Genomic DNA, 21048 nt, shown 5'->3' with positions numbered 1-21048 from the left:
CCAGAGATCAAAACTGTCCTTGCAACTGTTCCCAATGCTCTTGAGGAACAGTGGTTTGATGACTCTCATTTACCAAAAGTACTGTAATATCAGCTCCTTATGACTTAAAAGGTCAGAATATGCTGCAATAAAAATTACCATGAGAGAATATTTTAGAACAGTTTAAAACTTGTTCCTGTGTTTTCTAGCTCCCCTCCTTTGCTGACTGCATAGAAGTAGGTGTAGACACAGTTTATGAAACCTACAGCCACTTTCAAACCTCCTCATCCCCCCGAAAAAAGCATCTTCCAGAGAAACCAAACAAAAATAAATCTAAAAATATCAGAGTATCCCTTACCTACTGAAAATAGAGCATAAAACCACAAAATATTTAAGCTATCAGAAGTGTAGAAACTTCAGCCTTCTGAGTTTTCTGTGGCCTAGTCAAGATTGCAACTGTATTTAAGTTGACAGCTGGTACAGCTGTTTCAACCACTGAAGGTTTTTCAAAGCACAAGAATTGTCAAAGGATAAGTTACATCTTTGTCAATACTTTATCATACCCTTCTCAAGGTAAATTTCCTTTGAGTAATCTATGGATTCAAAGGACAACCTCTAAGATAGGCCAGAAAAATTCGATTAAAAACTATAACTGATTTAAACTGGTTTTATGTGATTTAGGAAATAAAGGTCCTTAAATGACCTTGTGTCACAGACATCTGGAAATTTTAGAAACATTACTCCATAGCTATACATAGCACCAACCAATTTAAAATACATTTGAGCAAACCTGTGATTGGTTTTGTTACTTCCAGTAAGATGCTTACAAGAGAAATTTAGTCCCTTTTTCTCTGTAAAACAGAGCTCTAAATCAACTTATGAAATCTTCAAAAGGAACATATAATTTCAAGCTTCTCAAAATGAAAGCCCTTTGTGTAAAAAAAAAGTTGAATTTTATGTAAGTTCTGTAAATCCATACGAACCATATTTCTCACCCCAAGCTTGTCTGTAAGACTGGGCCTAGTTTGCCAAAGAACAAAGACTGTAACCATGCTTACCTACGCTGCTTTAAGAGCTGTGTCTGTCCTGCAACTATCCTGCCTTTGCTTCTTCCTTCCTAATAATATTTTATAAGTAACATACTCAGTATATCTTGAAAACATTTTATAATTTCTTTTGACGTGACATGTCGAACCAAGTGCCAAAACAAAAGCAATTTTCCCTTGATTTTGCAAAAATGTACTTTACTTTGATGTATGCCTTTGATAGTATCACAATATGAATACTCTTTGCATTAATATTCCCATCTATTGTTTAACAACTTCTGTACATAACATATGTGACGCTCAACCTTTTCTTTTACATTTAATTACTCTAATATGCATTTTAGTTGCTCTGGCTCCTTACAAAATTGCCTAACAGATTTTGAAGGTTAAGTAAGTTTTCTGTTGCACATGAAAGCTTCCTTGCTTTTTTTTTTTTTTTTTTTTTTTTTTTTTTTTTTTTTTTTTTGTGATAAAGATCCAGTCATTTTTATTTTGAAATGCTCTTAAGGTTTTTGTTGCTCCTTTAGTTAAATAGGCACCATATACCATCTTTTTTTTTTTTTTCAAGCATTGCAGAAAGAATTAAAACTGGAATCAAAGTGAAAAGCTTTACTGTTGTTTTTAGAAACACACAATGACCAGTGCTCATATGAGTAAAGTAAACGCTTAAGTCTTTGTGTATAAACCTGTTTGCTTTTCTGCCTTTCACAATTTCAACACTTTGTGTCCCTTGTGTAAACTGAGTATCTTCAGTTACCAAAAATATTTGGGTAAAAAGCACATTAAGGTATTTTGATTGATCTACTTGAAAGAGAAATTTTCCAGCATCAAAAGACAAAGATTGGTCTTCATTCACAAGTGCAATGTTAACAATCTAAAGAAATACCTAATTTATTTAGTCTCTACTGATTAACTTCGTTCTTGATGGAGACAGCTGCTTTTGCATGTGACAACAAATGAAACTCCCTGCTATGCTGAGAAGTTTTCTGACTAAATTGGCTGTTTTCCTACTAGTCTCAGTGGCCACAGAGAGCATGAAAAAGGAAACAGTTGAAAGAAAGACTTGTGGTGTTTTTTAGGGTTTTTTTTTGCTGTTCTTAAAATTTGAATTCAGATTATCAAGCTGTGTTGATTTGAAAATTGGTGTTTATGTTTTATTAATTGTATTGTGTGCTTTGACATGTCTGTGAACCTACAACAATTAACCAGCTTATTTTTCCAAGATATGAGTGTTTCAATTATCCTTTTAAAATTTTATTTGTGGCATGCTGTAATTATACCTTGCACATACATTTTGTAAAGTTTCCCATTGAACTGAGAAACTGTGCATTGTGTTGACAAACCCCAGCTTGTTGTGTTTGCTGCTTTTAAGCATGCTGTGAAAGCTGGTCCCTTGTGCTCCAAATGTAAATTGGACACAGCTAATTGCACCTACAGCTGGTGAGTGAGTTCAGTGAGTGCTGATTTCTGGAGGGAAATGTGCCTGCACTCCTTGTGCTCAGATACAGCTTTGAGTCCTCCTTTAGATGTGCTTCATTATTGGCAGGGGTAGGCTTCACTGCCAGTGCTTCTTATGGGAAACCAGAATGTTCTGTACTTGTTGATATAAACCTGGAAATGTTTTTCTGTTTTGGATGTAGAATATTTTTCATTACTTTCTGTGCAAAACTCACTTCCCAAAGCCCTGAGTGATAAAACTTATTCTGAAGTAAAAGCAATCTTAACACTCTTGTGCTGTTTGTAGAGTCCTTCACTCCAGAGAAAGGTACAACACCCAAGACAAAGAGAGGCTGCAGTTCTGTGGTCAGCTCCAGCTGCTGAGGTAGGGAAGATGAGAGCTCAAAAAAGGATGTGGTGCTATTATTGAAAATTCAGAGTCATTTGTGGATGCCTTGTGGGTGCAGTTATGGGAAATGCACAGGGTGTAAACTCAGCAGACATCTGGTGGTGACAAGCGACCAGAGATGAATTAATGACTGGCTTCACAGAAGGGGCTGTTTTGGTTAGATGCAGTATCATTGTTACTCTGCCAGAAACATGAATATTGTTCCTGGTTTTGAGGAAAAGAGAAGTAACTAAAAGCAAGTTATCACAGCAATAAGGAAGTTGCTGTGAAAGTGAAACTGTGCACGAATGCCCAAGGCCCGGCCTCCTTAGAATGGTGCTAATCCAACACATTCCAATCTCTGTATCCCATCTAAATAAAACCAACCAAAGACAGCTTTAGGATTGAATACTAAAGAAAGAAGAGCGAAATCTTCTTTAAAAAAACCTGTAAGAGTTTGCTGATTTTCTGATGGCTACACACTAAGATCTCACAGAAGCTTTTGGATTGTGAGTCATATCATTTCACACAAAAAAAGAAGTAAATGCACACTTTAAATTGCGCAACCCAGGAGAAAGAGACCATGAGAAGAATCACCTTGTTATATGACAAAACTACAGGATTTTCATTTACTTATACCATTTTTACTTCTTCAGAACTACTACGTTCCTACTTCTTGAATACACAACAAATATTGAGGCAAAAGACAATAAAATTTTTGTTTGAAAACACATGCTATGTAACATCACAGATCTAAGGCTTGTAATTTAATATAATTTAAGACAGTTTCATATTGGAAATGATAGAATTCACTGAAAAATAAATACAATTACCATGCATCACAGAGGAACAGATTTTCTCAGTACCATTCTGCAGGTAAAACACCTTTTATAAGGACTTGACTTACTGAAACTGTGAAATTGGCAGAGTCACGATATTAAGGGCTTGTGCTCCTTTTAGGATTAGAGTGAGGAAAAATACTTTCTGTGTAAGTACAAAGTAGCTCACTATAAAGAACAAAGTGAACTGCCCCATCAAACAAAGAAGCAGCAGTGAGCTAAAGGAATGTTTTCCTGGGATCTCTATCGGGCTTTTCTTCAAGAGATTTCAGGCTCAGCTGAATGTCAGAAGCAGATTATCACTTCTGCTAATGTATTATATTTCTCTATTAATAATATAATATTAAAGCTGTTTTTTTGGTAAGCCAAGGCTTCTGATGTAGCAGTAGCCCACCTCTTTGTGTGTCTCTCATATTTTAGCAATTGCAAGTATTAACATAATACATAATCTCTGGTTACAGACAGAGGTTGCAGAGGTAGAAGTGGAGAATTATGGCTAGAGCTATCCAAAGAGATTAGAATTTGCAGTTTGTTTTTGATAGCGTTGAATAACATTCAGGATTGTTTGTTGGTGGCGTTTTTCTATTGGTTTTAAAACTTTCTGACATATTTAAGCAGATTTTTCTGACGACGTGCTTTACTGGAGTGTCTGCTTTTCAGCATATCCTTCAGTACAATGTTTTCACAGTATCATGAGCGTGTGCTTGGCACAACAAAACCGACTTAAATTTTTATCTTTTCTTGCCCACTTTAAAAGAGGAAATGTTGTTGAATCTTTTTTAAAAACATGAGTCAAAAAGAGACAACTCACATAAAAGGAGTGTATTTTCATTGGGGTGTGATAGGCACATCATCTCACACAGGATCCCTTGATTTGGATGGATTTCCATCTGCAAATGGCAGTGAAATTGTCCATATACAAGCCTGATGGGCTTTGCTTTCACTAATGATATGGTCTCCTTAACAATTAATGACAGCAAAACATGTCAGGAAGGGAAAAGTGTGGTCATTAAGAAAGAAAGTGACTCTGTGATGGCAAAATACATCACTTGTACTAGATAAGGGAACTGCTCCTATTGTTTGTCTTTTTAAACAAAATGAGTGGTCAGGATGTTTCTCAGGACCAAGTGCATATACGAGGAGCAGCCACTACTAGGTTCTCAACTGCATAATCCTAGAAGACAGGTGTACACATTGTAAAAGGGACATATCTGGGGTAGCTTTGCAGACAAATGTCTCAAGGGACCTGTTGCTGTGCAGTGTCACAAAGGGCTGACAAAATGTGTAACAGCAGGGGGAATTGATGCTGTCACTTCAGCACAGAGTGGCTTTTGGGAGTAGACAAGGGACTTTTGTATGGAAGTACAGATACTGCAGCATAACACACAGCAGTGGCATAAAAAAGACAATCTTGGTGTTCTATTGGCATTCAGTAGTAACGACACTTGATACCACATTCACAGGTTGGTGACAACGTCTTCAATGTGAGTTTACAGGATAAACTACGGTAACTGAAGTATTGGTCATTATATGTGGCAGTGTTCACAAATGCAGCAGTGAGAATCTCTTGCATTAATTCTTAGCAGTACTGGCTCCAGCAAACACATCAATCATGTCTTTCATACTAATGTTCTTTTAGTACATAAAATAAAGTTCAAGGTCTGGGCTTGAGCCCAGCGTCTCTGATGGCTCAAGGTGCTGGAGTAACAGTAATGTTCAGCAACTTCATTTCCCTACAGTGGATAGATACAGAAGGAGCTGTGTAAGAGAACTTTCTTGGGTACCAAATGGAACTCTCTACAAACTAAAGACCCAATGGAAACCTGGCTTTCCTTGTCTTCACCAAAAAAAGCTCAGTCCAAACTGAAAGAAAGCAACACACATGCTTTTTTCCTTTAGGAAAAGGGTGGAAGGAGAAATACGTAATGGCAGAAGCCGCTGATGATGCTGGATCTGCTGCTCTGGAAGGAGCTGCTGCTGGAGAGCCCTGTGTGAGTCCAATACTGAACTGAGGGAGCTCCAACATCCCTGTCTGTGCCAGGGAATTCAGCAGGGACATCACTGCCCGCACGGAAGCGCAGAGGACAGTCTGTTGCTACATAGAACAAAAAATTAAGCCCATATGAGAGCAGAATGCACAGTAACATTGCAACTCTTGTCTCCAGTAGGCTCTACACCAGATACGCAGGACAGAAGCATAAGCACAGCACACACTGTAATATCACTTGTCAAGGTGTGAGCTACTCTACCGCCAAGGGAAATGTCCACACAGTTTGTGAGGCTTTTCCCTGCGGGCCCAGCTCGGGCTGGCCCTGAGCACGGCGCTCCCCGGGTGCCCCTCAGGGGCGGCCAAGGAGCCGCTCCCCTGGCGATCCTCCAGTGCCCGCCACAAGCGGGGGCATCGGCGACAGGCAGGGAAGTCGGCGATAGGCACGAAAATCAGCGATAGGCGAAAAAATCAGCCCCAGCTCAGTCCCCACATCCCCTCAGCCACCGTCCCGGCGGGCCCCGATAGCGCGGCCGCCCCGCCCCGCGCCGCCCGAGGCGGGTCCGCGCAGGCGTGGTGTCACGGCGGGGCTGTAAGTCTCCATTTTGTGTCCATTTCCCCCTCCTCTCCCCGTCCCCCTTGGATCGCTCGGGCGGGCGGAGCGGGCGGCGGGCGCTGAGGGGGAGCCCCGGGGCAGCGCTGTCCCCGCTCCCTCAGTGGAGCTGCCCCCGCACCCTCCGTCCCCTCTCTGCCTGCCCGCCCTCATGTCCCTGCCCGCCCGTAGTGAAATACCCTCGTGGGGACGCTTCGCGCTAATTAAAAGTGTTTTATTTGCCTCTCGTGAGCCCGCCGGTGAGCGGCAGAAATACGGTGTGTTACAGCAGATCCATTAATTCCCGTGGTCCGGCAGAGCACAAGGCGGTCACTGCAACAACCAAGCCACGCTTGGATCACTGAGACTGAGCGATCGCTTAAGTTTAAATTTCTGTGTAAGGCGCTAACGCTTAAAAGCATTTCAGAAACCTTTGTCGAAATGGTGGATCAAGTGCTTTAATACCAGTTTCTGAATGATTTTGGCTGGACATCGGTAGGCTGGGTGACAATACCATACACTAGATAAAGGTGGCTGGGTTTTTCCGGGGACACCATGTGTTCAAGAAATAGATTCTGGTAACTCATTTCAGAAATTAATAAAATCAAGATGAAGGACAACAAAAAGCTCAATTCCCTACCCTTTCCTTAAAATAGTCTTTTGTTCTCTTGGTTGTAGGATGGAACCTAAAATGTGAGCGCAGAGATCTTCAGCTGAAAGTTGTTTTGAGACCAAAAAATACTTTAGGTTTAAATTTCTTCAGATGGTGTAGGGTCTTTAAAAATCATACCTGATTTCGTAGTCTTAAAAAGTGGAAAAGACAAAGATCAGTTCAAAGAGCAATTGCACAATATGTCCACCTGTAAGCAGTTTTTAAAGTATTTAATTTTTGATTGTTGGGTGTTGGTGATTCAAATAAGACATTACAGGGCATGTGCTAAGACCTTAATTTTAAATCGAGTCACTGAAATGTCTAAAGGAAAAATGGCATTAAATATTTTGTCTTTTTCCTCAGGATAAGATGTGTCTTATCTCCAGTGTATAGCAGGCCCTCTGATTTCATAACCTGCCTTCACATTTCCCTTCAAATGCACTTTCAGACATTCTGAATAGTTTTAAATCTTTGAATGACAGGAGGGTACTTTTCCTATCTTTAGAAGTTACAGTCTGTGTGCTGAAAGATTCTACACATACGCACACTGCTTTTTTCCTGTGTGAGGCAGAGTGCTGGGAAAGGCTGAATTTAGTTTGCTTGTCAATTCCATCACTTACTATGAAACCTTTAGTTTATTTCTTGCAGCTTGTTTTCCTTTTTTTTTTTTTTCCTTGTGAGACATTTGGTCAGAGGTGCTGCTAGTTTCATTCAATGGGAGCTGCTGCTTTTCCAAGTATAGCACTTCTAATGCAAGTTCTAATTCAATCTCTTCAAAATATGCTATTATAATAATGCTAATTTAATTGGTATTGCAGTATTGAGAAAACGTAGAAGAATTAAGGCAGCAATATGTGAAAGCTGTAGAGCCTATTTGTTTTCATTCACTTATTTATTAAGCATTTATTTGAATCCATTTTTCAGATTTTTTTTCAGCTTCTTATAATTTTGTTTTCTTTGTTATGGTTTATGTCTCAGCCTTAGAGTGCAACGAGAAGAATGTGTTACACAAAGCCTGTAGTCATAGTAAAATATTTTATTTTGACAGCCTTTGAACTGTGTATTTGCAGTTTCCATTGACTTTGCTAGTGACCAAGTTAATACATGCTGAGAAAATAGGAGGATATAGAGATGCTATTGGAAACAATGGGTCAACTCATATAAGTTAACATTGAACATGGGATTATCCACTTGTCTTGCATATTACAACTGTGTATGTACTTTATAGGATTTGCCTCTTTATAGTTACAATGTGTAATCCTCTCACTCGTTTTGTCATCTGTCACATGAATCCTTTTGTGAATTTGCAGAAAATTGAATTACTCAGTTTTATACATGTCAGTCACTCTTTCTTCTCCAGTATCTACAGCTTCAATTATGTCAATTACATTTATTTATATTATTTAGTGTGTTTATAATGTTCTTTGTTTCTGCAAAAGTTAAAAATATTGTCACTTTCCAACTTTGTCTGCTGATTTGTGTATAAAATGTCTTTAGTGTGTAAATAAACAGCTTCAGACAAATTGGCCATGCTTACTACAGAGAGCCAAATGTTGATATATCAAGTCTCCAAGAAAAATGTTGACTTCTGTAGCTCAGATCCTAATAGGAATGGTTACAAAATGCAAATCGATTACTTTCAAATATTTTGGTGCTGTGTAGGCAATGTTTTATTTTGTGCATCAAACTGAGTTGACCAGTATCATCCATATTTTCTCCTTATTAATATCTCAAGTGTCTTTTTTGCCGTCCTATAGATTTTTTCTCACTTAGATTTAAGTTATTCTTACTGAGGTACATGGTTTTGTTGCTTTGTTATTTCCATAAGCTCTAGGGGGAGATGGACGCTTTAAAGAAAGTCTTAATAAATTACATTCATTCTTCTTGCTCCACCAGTAATTTATCAAATAAAACTCTTAGACATGTTTGGTGCAATGTGTTCCTTGTGCATCCTTGTAGTTTGTAACTCATGTTTTCCGAGCGCAGCATTCAAATGCATATGTAATTGAATTTTTTGTTTGCTTGTTTGGTTTTTATTTATTTATTTATTTTTAAGGCCTGACCAAATCTTTGTTTGTTTTGTTTGCTGATAAAATGTCTGATGGGTTCCTTTGGGTGCCAGGGGGAGAAATATGATTGTCCCTAAAGCTACAGGATAATTCTGAGTATCCATCATAAATAGTCAGTGTCAGAATTTGAAGCCTTTCACTTTTGTATGTAAGTTTTTGTAGTGAAGGAATTACCTCTCCACATAATAGTGTGTACACGAACTGTGGATAAAAGTGGGTTGTATGGGAAAAACAGCTTCATAATCAGCATTTAGAAAGCTTTACTGGTAAAAAGGAAACTGGCATTAGTTGAATGCGATTCTTGTTGGAAAAGGTTGTATCTGGCCCTGGTTGTGTCTCTCAGTGTCCGTGCAGAGTTAGTGGGGACTATGCAGTTGGATTTCACTTGTTCTCTCAGTGACTCAGCTGTTGAAGGCTTTATGCAGAAGCCCTTAATTAAGACTGGTTCCTCCTGCCTTCCCTTAAATTTCAAGACAGTCTGCTAACCGTATTCCTACAAGGAGCAAACTGGAAAATTGTTGAAAGAGCTCTGCTCCACCACTGCTTGGACTGTGAGGGAGAAGGTAGAGAAGGTTCAGAGTGGAGGTTTCTGACTCTGTAATCCCTTCAGGGGATGTGTCAGGGTGGGAGGGCTGAGGGTACCTGCAGAGGGGAGCAGGTGTTTGCACAGGTCCCTGCAGACTGTTACAGTAACAGGGTAGAAATTTTCAAATTAATAGAGCGCCTTTAAAGGCCTGCTCCTCTTGGAAGTGGTGTGGCTGTTCTAGCAGCAAACTTGAAAAATTGTAAAGAGGTCTTGGGGAAAAAAAGCTGGTTTTAATCTTTTGGACAATACTAAACAAAATCTCCTAATTGTGAGATTTAAATAAACCTTTTTATTTTATTCAGACTATATGCTTCTCCTCTCATCAATTTGCACTGCAATACTGAATATTCCCAGTGTAGCTCATCAGATTTGCATTGTAACACATAACAACAGCTGCATTTGTCTGCTTCACATTTGTAGATTCTCCAAAGTACAGAATTTCTGTGTTGGCACTGCAGCGATGCCAGTTACTTTATCAAAATAATGCTCTGTCATACTGCATGAGGAGTCAAAAACATTTATATCAATTCTTCTGAATGTAAAGGGTTTTAGCATTAATGTTTGCAGAGATTTAGCAAGGTCTTAAGTCACTAAAAATCTGATGTGTCTGGTAGGTATTGGCCTTGGCAGGTGTTTTGCTGCTCCAAAGTCATTTCATACTGACTTGCTGGAATACTTTATATATGTAATTTAATTTGCTTTCAGAATTATTTCTGAAATGTTAAAGAATAAGGCTTTAAATTGGCATTGTGCTGATGCTTGGCACTAAGTATGCATATTATTTATCCTGTTCAATGTTATTATGCAAATACTGAAAATTAAGTACCTTCTAAACTGTTTTGCTGGATTCGTGCATGAGTCTTAACCAGGAACTTGGAGATAATGAAGGCCTGTTAGAAAGCAGTAGGTAACACATGAGGCTCAAATTTGCATTTAGCTGGCATTGGGAATGAGCATCAGTGTTCTGTTAGTGAAAACAAAATAATGATTCCTTAAGCTGCTAGGAAGTAAAGTGTTTCACAGGGACTTGGGATTTTGAAATAGCTTTTAAATAGCATTAATGCAGTTGTGTTTTTCTAGATGGTCACTAAATTGAAAAGGTGCTTGATTTTGTTGTTTTTCTGTTGTCACTACTTTGCCCGTTTTGATGCTTTACCTGACTTTTGCTACCTTCCTGATACTCCTCCTTCAAAAAGAAAAAAAGGAAAAAAGGAAAAATCATTCATTTTGTATACTTTATCCATGATCTTTTTGGCATTTCCATGAATCAAAACCAATAGCTTAATTACTTGCTTGTTTAATATACAGTAGCAGAGCAACCAAGCTGACAGTCTTTAGATCCCTCTATGAAAGGACTTTGAAATTACACTTGCAGAGAAATGTATCTCTCCTTTTTATTTCTTGTGCTGAGACATCTAATGATTTCAGGCTTTCAGTCTCTTTTTAGTGCATGTTGTGCTTTAAATATTTAAAACTTGTATGGTTGTGATGAATCCTATTTCAAAATAGCAGAATTTGGTTCATTGCTGATAAATTTTTCAGGTGAAATTTGTTTTTAAAACATTCAATATTAGAAGGAGAGGGGGGAAGGACAGAAGGGAGCTTGCTTAAATCTGGAGTTTATGAGTCTCTAAGTCTTATGATGTTTTGATGAAAAAAATGTGTAGCCTTGTTTAAAAATATGGTTAGGTTCACAAGTTTATAGAAAAAAAACAAAATGCAGACAAACAGAGCCCGAATGAAGGCCTAATGGTCTACCTAATATTTTTCTAGAAAATTTGCAACCCTGGACTTCCCCTTCCATTGCTCTGCAAGCTTTCATAGGAGTTGGATTTAAACTACAGTGATGTTACTGGGGAAGTGTTGATTGTCAAACTACTGTGCCTGTTTGTGTCTTGCTGCAAACTATTGTCAACTAAAATGTTCAGTTCAGTTATCATTATAGACTGGTGTAATTCGCCTAATAAAAAACTAGAGTGAAATATTGGTAGCGAAGCATTTATATTATATATATAAGAATTTTTTATGAATGTATTTATCATGAGTTGTCCTGCTAAAGACTGAATTGGAAAAGGGAGAATATGGAAAGTATTTGTGGCAGTCTGACTGTAGTATTGTGATTGTTTGGTGGGGGATAGGAAATAGTTGTGGGGGTGAGAATAGCTTTTAATTTATGTTTGAAGATCTATGAGAGGATTTAAATTAGGAAAGAGGTGGTTGGGTATTGAAGTTAAACAGTGCAAAGAATCTTACTCAGGATACAATTTGAGGTACTCCAGGGTTAGACAAAACAGTGCATTTTAGTATAGATATTTTGGTAGGGAAAATTACTTTCTCGGGAAAACAAGTTTTTTAAAGGTTTTTATTTGCTTAGAGATGTAGAAAATTGCTTTAAAATTTGAAAAGAAAATATGAAACTAGAAGTTCTATTTCGTTTGGCAGCTGTTTTCCCTTTACTTTTCTAGTCTAATGCTAATGCTAGTTTTTGAGCATGTGTGTGAGCATTCATTTTATATTGAAAATAGGAATACAAAGGCAGCATTAGAAAAGATAAAACTATTCTACATTATTTCTTCAATGTTTTATAGTTATTATGATACATTGTAAGAGATTCTGTTGTGTGTTGAGACTCGATGATGCAGATATCAATAATATTTGCCAATATTGTGAGGAACCACCCATTGCACTCGGTGTGATTTATTTCCAGGTGCCAGGGCCTCTGTGACTCTGTTTGCAAGGTCAGAATGCTTCACACTGAGAGACTGTGCAAGTGTCTGTACACAGTGATCAGCTCCCTTCTCAGCCTTCCTGATAAGCTGAATAAATTAAAGTCCTTAATAGGAAAAGATGAGGATATCAGATAGCTGTTGCAGACAAGCTGTAAAATTCTCTGTGAGCAAAGGAGAGAGAAAAAGACCAAAACAGCGTGGCAGAAGAGGAATGTGGCTGTTGCCATAGTCTGAAAGGGTTGACTGGCCTTCAGCAGAGAATATTTCAGAGAATGAATCAGTGACATGCAAATGGAGGAATGCTGTTCTGGAGAGATTTGGTGTTCATGATCCCACCTCAACACGTGTTAGCTCTCAGCAAAGCTGGTTTTCAGAATGCTGTTATCTTGCTTGATGTCTCAAGAGGCCAAGTCAAATAGTACCAGGTTTGCTCACAATGATCTGAGTAGATAAGGGGACCAAATTCTTTAGAAACACATTAGATTCACCTTGCTGCTCATGAGAGTTACAAGGGTAGTGCATGTTCTACAAGGAAACGGCCAATATGGAAAATTCATTTGTGAGCCATGAATACTTCGAATTCATGTAGTTAATAGTATTTACTTTACATTTCCTTTCCAGCTGCTCTAAGTGGTTTATTAAACTGAACATCTCTCTGTAAATACTAAGAAGTGAAGCTTTAAAAGCAGCTAGGCCAGGAGTAATTTGGACTGGTGCTGTTGGATAAAGTGCATTATTTGACAAAACTATGTTGTCCTATTGCATCTGTCAACTGGGCAAATAATTAATGAAGATCTCTGTCCTGGTCACTGTTGCTTTTTCTCAAAAGTACCAAAGCCAAACTTCAGCTTTTTAAGTGTCTTTGTTTAGTTGCATTTTACTCTCATTCTGTCTTTTCCAGCTTGGGCAGAACCCTCTTGTTGCTGTTGGCTTGGAAGGTCTGATTTGATGGAGGTTGAACACTGTGAACCTAAAGAAGGCTTTCAGGTCCCCATGCTAATTATTCTCATTTCATCAGAAGAAATTTACTATTCAAGTATTTACTATTCAAAAATTGCTATTCAAGTAATAGAACCACTTGCAGTGACCTTCTTTGGGGCTTGTATAAAGTATAAGGTTTCTTCTCTTGTTCTTTCCAAGCACTACCAGCAATGGTCAGCTTTGGTGGCTGTAAATGCTGTTTAACTCCTGGTGTAACAAAGGAAGGTGCTGCCAGCTAGTTCAGCTCATTTGTGTATATTCTTGAGAACTTCTCTTTGTAACTTGAGATTTTTTCCTAGTCAGCACTGCTTGTCAGGTTATTTATGCTGCAGATCTTGATATTTTTAGTTGTCAGCTCTGAAAAATCTAAGATAATCAATGTAACTGAGAAGCTTTACGCAGCCACTGCATGCTGGGTTATCAAGGAGGCAACTACAGGCCACTCTTACAAAACCCAAGTTTTAAAATGTTTGTGTAAATTACTTTTTTTCTTTTAGATATCAGCTCTTTGTTTTAACTGAGGGAGAAACGTGTATAACTGGCAGAAAGGGCTTTTCTCTCTAGAGCTGAGTTATGCACCTTAGCTCGATATTGTGAGAATAGAATTTCAGAGGAATCTTTTCTGAATCTGAGACTCTTAGGGATATTTTAAAAAAAAATATTTAAAGATGGTTTTATTTTGGTAAAATGTTGTCTTTTTTTTTTCCCTTAAGTACTTTTGTCATCTTTGTGTTGAACCTGAGACAGACTAACATTGTGCAAATCTGATTAAAATTATCTGTGCTGTTTCAAAGGTCAGGCGTTCTCAGTGAATTTGCTTTCAAATTATTTTGTTTATTCTGTGTACGTTTGCATCTTGAGCTCTATAAAGGTCAGGAGAGGAGACTCATTTTGGAATTTAAAAGAAGTTGGGTTTTTACTGCTTATAGCCCTGGTTAGTTTCGTTCGAACTAATGAAAATTGTTTTCCTTTGTTGGTTTTGTTTTGCTGTCAGTTTCATTTTTCTAGTGAAACTAGTTTGTAGCTATGAGTTCCATTTGAAAATAAAACAGTAAGGCATTTTATTTTTCTCATATTTTTATGTGATCTTAAAAATTAAATACTGTTTGTACAAATTAAATAGTAGTTTTGGTTTTTGGTTTCTTGGCTTCTTTAATTCATCTGGTAGACTGCCTGTTTTCTCAAGTAGAATAATATATTTGAAGGATACACAGTGTTTAACTGTCTCTTACCACAAAATGGTTTAATAAAATAGGCGTGTGATGCAATTCCTGTAGAATTTGTAACAGTCCTGCTATTAATGTTCAGGTTGAAAAATACAACCACAAAAGGATTCTTGTGTGTGTTGTGAAGCGCAACTAATTGCAGTTTTTGGTCACGGAAACAGTGACAATTAATAAGGAACTGGACTTTATTAAATAAAAAGGAACTGTATTGTAAGAACCTAATTTTTGTCCTAAAAAAGGCTGTTATATAACTCCCCTTGCATCCCAGTTCTGTCTCTAGAATGGTTGAAATATTTGGGGTTGTTTGACACAAGAAGTTTTTTTAATGATACTTGTAGGAATGAAGAAATTTTCAAAACAATTATAATGATTTTCACTAAAAAATTAGTATCTTTTTCAAAGTTTACATTCACTTGGAAGGTCTTGAGCTGTTTAACCAATTCAGATTTTCCTGTCCAAGAGCACTCACTTTCTGTTCTGACTTGAGGTGAAATCTGAATGAGACAGAACATGCTGATTGAATGAACATAGTACTAAAACTTAACAAAACTCTGTATTTTAATGCACATTTTACTGGAAGGATGGACAAATTTTGCAGTTATATGAGAGGTTAAGAAAATAGTTTTGAGTCTTTTCATGTGTAGGAGAATATAACTCTCATGCATGCAGTTGTGGTGCTTTCAGAAGTAAGTAATGGATGTCATTTTAAGAAGAGCATTTGTCTGTCTGCCTTGCCAAAGATTGGTTCAGTGTGTGTTTAACCAGCAGTTGTTCAGTCTGTGTGGATGTAACCAAGTTTTGGATTGGTCACACTGGCTTCTTTTTAGTTCAGAAAGTTGCTTTAGTAAGTCAGGTGTTTGTCCAGGCTGGTTGGCTCTGATTTCATGGGGCAAACATTGGACTGCTGGGGGCCTCTTTGGGAGGACAGAAGATGGTGAGGCCTTGACTGGGTGCCTTTGCCTGTGGGAGTTTTGCCAAGATGCTGCTCCTGCTTTGAGGCTCTTATCTTTCTTGCCTGCTTCTTGCTAATTAGTATAATTTGTAAGCTTTCCTTCACTGCTTCATTGTAGCAGGCACTGTCATTTCTCTTTGCCTAAGTGTTTCCAATGAGAAGGATTTCTGTATCAACTTTTCATCAGTTTTGCTGTTTGAATCCTAGTGCATTAATTAACTTCAGTGTTTTATACCTGTTGTGAGATGTAGCCTTCCCAGTGCTGCAACTGAAACTGTAGCTGTTAGGCCTTGACAGTGTGATTTAAGAAATTTTTTTAAAAAATTAAATTTGGGAAACCTTAGGATGTTTGAATTAGAACTTAGAATACATTTTATAACAAAAAACCCCAAAACCCCAAGCATTGTGTATACTTAACTTGGAAAATTTTCTGATAAATAATATGTTATCCTGTTTTTCACTATCCCAGCTGTCAGGGAAAAAAAAAAGCCTTCTAGTTTTGTGATATTAACACTTTTTGTGTCACATTAATTCCAATGGGTGGCTTCTTTTGAGCAGATTTGCTTAGGTGGGATAAAATCCCAGTACAACAGATGCTGTGATGGCACATCTCTGAGAGGAGAGCTTGAGAATAAGAGTTACAGACTAATTATCAGGATCTGAATGCAGGGAAATAGTGAAGAACAGAAAGGAAGAAATGATAGAAATATTGTTCCTTAGAGGAAGATTAATAGCATTTAACTTTGAGAGTGATTTGCAAGGGCTGGTGTTGCACATAATCAGGATTCTGGCTTATATAAATACTTTGGATGCTACTTAAAGTTTCTAAAATTACTTCATTATTTTCTTCCAGTTCTTCCAAAACTGTGTTGTAATATAGAATCACATTCATATTCTTATATTTACACCTAATAAAACATTTGTACCATTGGAGATCTTTTGAACTTTTATATACAAAAGGAACTCTTTTGAGAAGTTTGGGATTGGTGGTAGATTCTGAGATATTAGGTATTAAGCATCCTGTGAGATAAATTTAGAATCCTAGAGTTAGGAAGACTTTGTCTTTGAACTTTTTTATTATTTGCTACTGACACCAGAGCAGTGGCTTTCTGTGTATGGAAATTTGCTGTGTGGTATAACTCTGCTGTTGTGGTCACTGCATAATTATGTACTTCACTGCATTTGCACATTTATTTTATTGTCATTAGGAAGCTTATAATGGCTATTTCTCTTGCAGTGTAGGAGTTAATTCCTGGCTAGAATTCTCTAATGGATGGTTTCAAACTGGTGTGGCTCTGTCTAAATATATATATACATATATATATAATTTTGATATATTATCTTGAATCTGTTTGTTGCCATGTTGTGGTGGATTGCATTGGTTCCCTTGGGCACTTCTCATTTACTCTCTGTGTGCAATGCAGGTGATTCTGGGCTGCATTCGGGGACTTTCTCCCTTTCAGCTTCCTGTGGAGATGGGCTGCAAACAATGGAAACTCAATCTGAACACAGCTGATGTTTTCTGAAATACAAAGCACACAAGTGCCTCGTTGTTCCTGCAGTTGTGTGTGCACCTGGGATGGGAAATATCAGTGGTTGCTCTTGTCTTCTCACAACAGCTCTGCTGCTTTTGTGCCTATAAACTCCCGAGGCTGAAAAATTGTGGCTGGATTCTTCCTTTGAGCATTATTCATTCTGTGCATATATATTATCTGTTCCTCTTGTTATCTGCTTAGGGTTCTATGCTCAAAATTGGCTGAATTAGTTATGCATTTGTTGAGTTCCCTTTTGTTTTGGAGAATGTGTACCATGTCTTCAGGAAGTTTGAAGAAAAAACCGGAGAATACAAAGAATTAAGTATTGTCAGTGTTGATGAAAAACAGAAGTCAGAAAAAAAATTGATAGCATTGTTTAAATAGCTTCTCATAAATGTGTAAGATTCTCATTAGTCCAACATCAGAAGTCTAATGAATATTAATGAATGAGATCAAAGACATTTAGAAATCAAAGCAAGTAAACAACAATTATTTTTAAGAATTATATAAGTTTTTAACTGCACAAAAATATGAATCATCTTAACAGAATGGCTCCATGAGAAGTTTTTCTTGAAAATATTTTTCCTGAAAATTTTTGTGTTGAACTAGAAAGGCAAGTTTGTAACATAAACCAGAAAAATAGATTCATCAAAACCTGAAATATGTGAAATGTCTTCATTATGCTGTATTGAAATACCTAAATTAAACTGTGGAATCTAACAGGCTGGGAATTTTTGCTTGGCCTAAGTCCATGATTTGAGCTTGACTCAGACTGTCAACACAAATTGGTAAATATTGAGAAGGAAATTACTTTTGGATGTCTCAGACCTTTATTGTTTCTTTCTACATTTCTAGTACTTTTGGACTAAAGTTATCCGTGCTGAAACATATACCTAGTGTAATTCTGTTAAAAAAGATAGATTTGCACATCATTTAATACATGCAAAGTGTTGATCATCAAGTATCAGAGTATGACCAGAACTATCTTCATCTCATTATCTGCTTTTCCAAATCTTATCTAGAAGCAGCATGTGGTGTGACCTGTTTACTACAGTTATTTAATCTTTGAACAGTACATGCTTGTAATATAGCATGGGGTATTTCAGCATCACAGTATGATGTGAGTAAATCTTCCAAGAATAAGAAAAATACTTGGAACAATTTATTAAATATTACTTTCAATTTATCTTTAGATTTTTACTGTCTTTATTAAATATTTCTTTCAATTTATCTTTACATTTTACTATCATTCATTTAATAATTCTTTTCTTTCACTAAAACTAAAAAGTTAATTTTTATATGAGATGAAGATTTAAAAATAACAGGTGTAGGCATGAATTCAGGTATCTTTTATTTCTGCAATTAAAGAAAACATTTTATATCTGTATAATTTTCTTTAAAATTCTGTGATGGTTTTAATGCAATTAATCCACAAAGGCCATAATGGTGATATTACTCCAAAGGCCCTTCTCCCCTGGTACAACATGGAGAGTGTTGTGCTCATAAAGCACCCACTCCCTCTGGGCAATGGTGACATTATTTGACAGTTTGTGATTCCTACGAACTTTAATGGCAAAGAGGATCCTTCAAATACTGTCAGAGAAAGAGTTTCATTTCGAACCTGGGTATAAAGCTAATGGTATCTAACAGCTTTTAGTGTCACTGAATCAAATTCCTGAAGTAGAAAGAAAGGGTGACATTCTGTTCTGAAGTGACCGTATGTTTGACCCAGTTTGGCGATGGTGGTGTCATCACAATTGTATCTCGCTGCTGTCGGCTCTTGCAGCCTGACAGGCGGAACAAGTTGCTTTAGCTCACAGAGCTCATCTGTCACACTGAGCAGCTTGCAGGTTTCTATTATCTGAGTGAAATGTGGAGCGAGGGCTTCTCCCTGCTCTCTGCCTATCAGCATAGTCAGCAACCTGCTCACACCCCTGGTAATGGACTGAAATGAAATGGTGGAAGAAGAGAGAAAAAAACCAAACTATTTCCAGAGATGCAAATGTAAGCCACATTCAATAATTAAATTATATGTCATTCAAAAAAAAAATTTAAAAAAATCCCAGGAACTAGATGGAAAGTTAATTTCCAAAGAAGGATTGCAATTTCCTTATCTGAAATGAGAGATGGAAAGCTTTTAATTGTGTATTTAAGACCCAAAACTAAGAACAGTTTTATATTTCCATAGGGCAGTGACAGGCATCTGTTTTCATCATGAGCACTTAGCATTTGAAGTGTTCAAATCTTTATGGAGATTTTATTGTATTTTCCCAAAATAGTGCATCTAGAATTTTGTACCCTAGGCCAAATCTTGCCATAGTCTCTACACTCTTTGTAGTTCTGTGATAGGAGCAATGTTACTGCACTGAGTTTGTTCTGTTTGCTCTTTGAAGTTAATATGTGGCTGACTTGGCTGCTTTGTTCTTGCAATGACCATTTTTTACTTGTTTTGAGAATATTGGCAGAAGGTGCACAAACCAGAATGTGTAGTAAATGTTGAATAGTGGTTTTTCCTATGCTAAGCATAGGAAAAAAATTTTGAGCCTGTTACGTTGAATTTTAAATATTTATTTACTGGAGTAAAATTTCCAAGTAAAACTTCAGCTAGTAACAACCACCAACTGTTCGTTATAATAATAATGATTGTGGCAGTCCACAAGCAAAATGATTCACATGTGGCACATGTTGGGAATGCCCTTTGGTATTCAAAAATGAGATAGATTATAGTGGGGGAGAAAGCTGTTAATAATATTTTATTCAGAGTGATGCTGTATAACATTATTCAAATGGAATACACCAGTTGGTATTTTCATCATGGAAATGATGAGCTGAATCACCCCAATCTAATGAAAAAATAGGACTATGGATTGTATTGTGTATGTATGAATTGGGAAGATACTTATATCTTTGGGTTTCACAGCTTCAGTGGAATAGAAAGGGTCATTCTGTAGTGATCAATAGATTTGTGGTGAATTGCACAAGATCTGAGAAAATGAGGATTGCATTTATCACATCTAAGGGGAATGTCAAAGTGTGTGTCTGCCCATAACCCCATCAGTGGTAAAATGATGACAATGTGCCTTTGGGAGAGACCAATCAATATGACTGTTGTAAAGCTCAACAACGACTGATGCCATTCTGCCTGATGGGTTCTGGGGGTGGCTTAGAGACCTGGGGAGAGTGGGAAGGAAAAAAACAAAGAAAAACATCGGGTTTGTACCCAAGACCTGTGTCACCCTGAATTTTCTTGTTTTGAGTCTTTGAATCTTTGCAGTGAAGATTCTCACGCAGCTTGATGTAAACTATATGTATTTTTAAAACTTAACTGTGTGTTTACATATTTCTTCTCTGGGAGGAGAAATGTGATTAACAGTAATGCTCACCAGTGAGGTCAGAGAGGTGGCAACCTGTATAGCCAATCCTTGACCCTCTAACCAAAATAAATATGAAATAGAGCTTTCCTTGTCTGACCTTCTGCTGCCTGCTTCGTCCTTTGTGTGTTGTGAGCAGTGACAGACCTGCTTGGAAAAAGTTTGAAATAAGTCTCATAAAAATAAAATGGCACATAATGTTCTAGGTTTGAAAAAAAAATAGATAAAGATGTTCAGCTGAATTCTGTTTGCCTGGTCATTATAGACAGCACTTACACACTATATAATCATGAGAGCATGACACAGAACCAGAATGAGTGTGTAATGAACTTACCAGAGTGCAGTTGGTTGGAAAAAGCAGTAGTTATTGGCCTCCTTTAAAAAAAGTTAAAGAAAAAAAAGAAGTTGATGATAATGCATTCAGAAAGCCCACTGGTTTGCTCAACAGAAAAAAATCCTGTGATTTCTGACCAGAATAAATCAATGGCAATGTCACAGATGAAGAATATCCAAAACAAGCTCAGAAGTAAAATGTAAGTGAACAGGAACATTTTAAAGGCAGACATCTTAAAGAACATTTGAAACAGCTGCTTCTCTCACGAAACCTGTAACATATAAAGGCTAAAATGTATTTCATATATTGTTTTCCTTTTCCCAGTAAAAACTCTGAAACCTGAAT

General features: G+C 37.2%; 1 protein-coding gene across 2 annotated transcripts in view; it reads left to right on the top strand.

The window, feature by feature from the left end:
* Window positions 1-6232: 6232 nt before the first annotated feature.
* FHIT (fragile histidine triad diadenosine triphosphatase) overlaps window positions 6233-21048 on the top strand; it is a 548140-nt gene continuing 533324 nt past the window's right edge. For both annotated transcript variants that reach the window (XM_083869433.1, XM_083869434.1), the window contains exon 1: window positions 6233-6268. The gene's annotated coding sequence lies outside the window, so the exon portion shown is untranslated. The remainder of the gene's footprint in view (window positions 6269-21048) is intronic.

Source organism: Zosterops lateralis (assembly GCF_965231275.1).
Source record: "Zosterops lateralis genome assembly, chromosome: 11".
In the NCBI taxonomy this organism is placed as follows: domain Eukaryota; kingdom Metazoa; phylum Chordata; class Aves; order Passeriformes; family Zosteropidae; genus Zosterops; species Zosterops lateralis.
The sequence above is the reverse complement of the archived record's forward strand: the minus strand, read 5'-3'. Positions and strand labels throughout refer to the sequence as shown.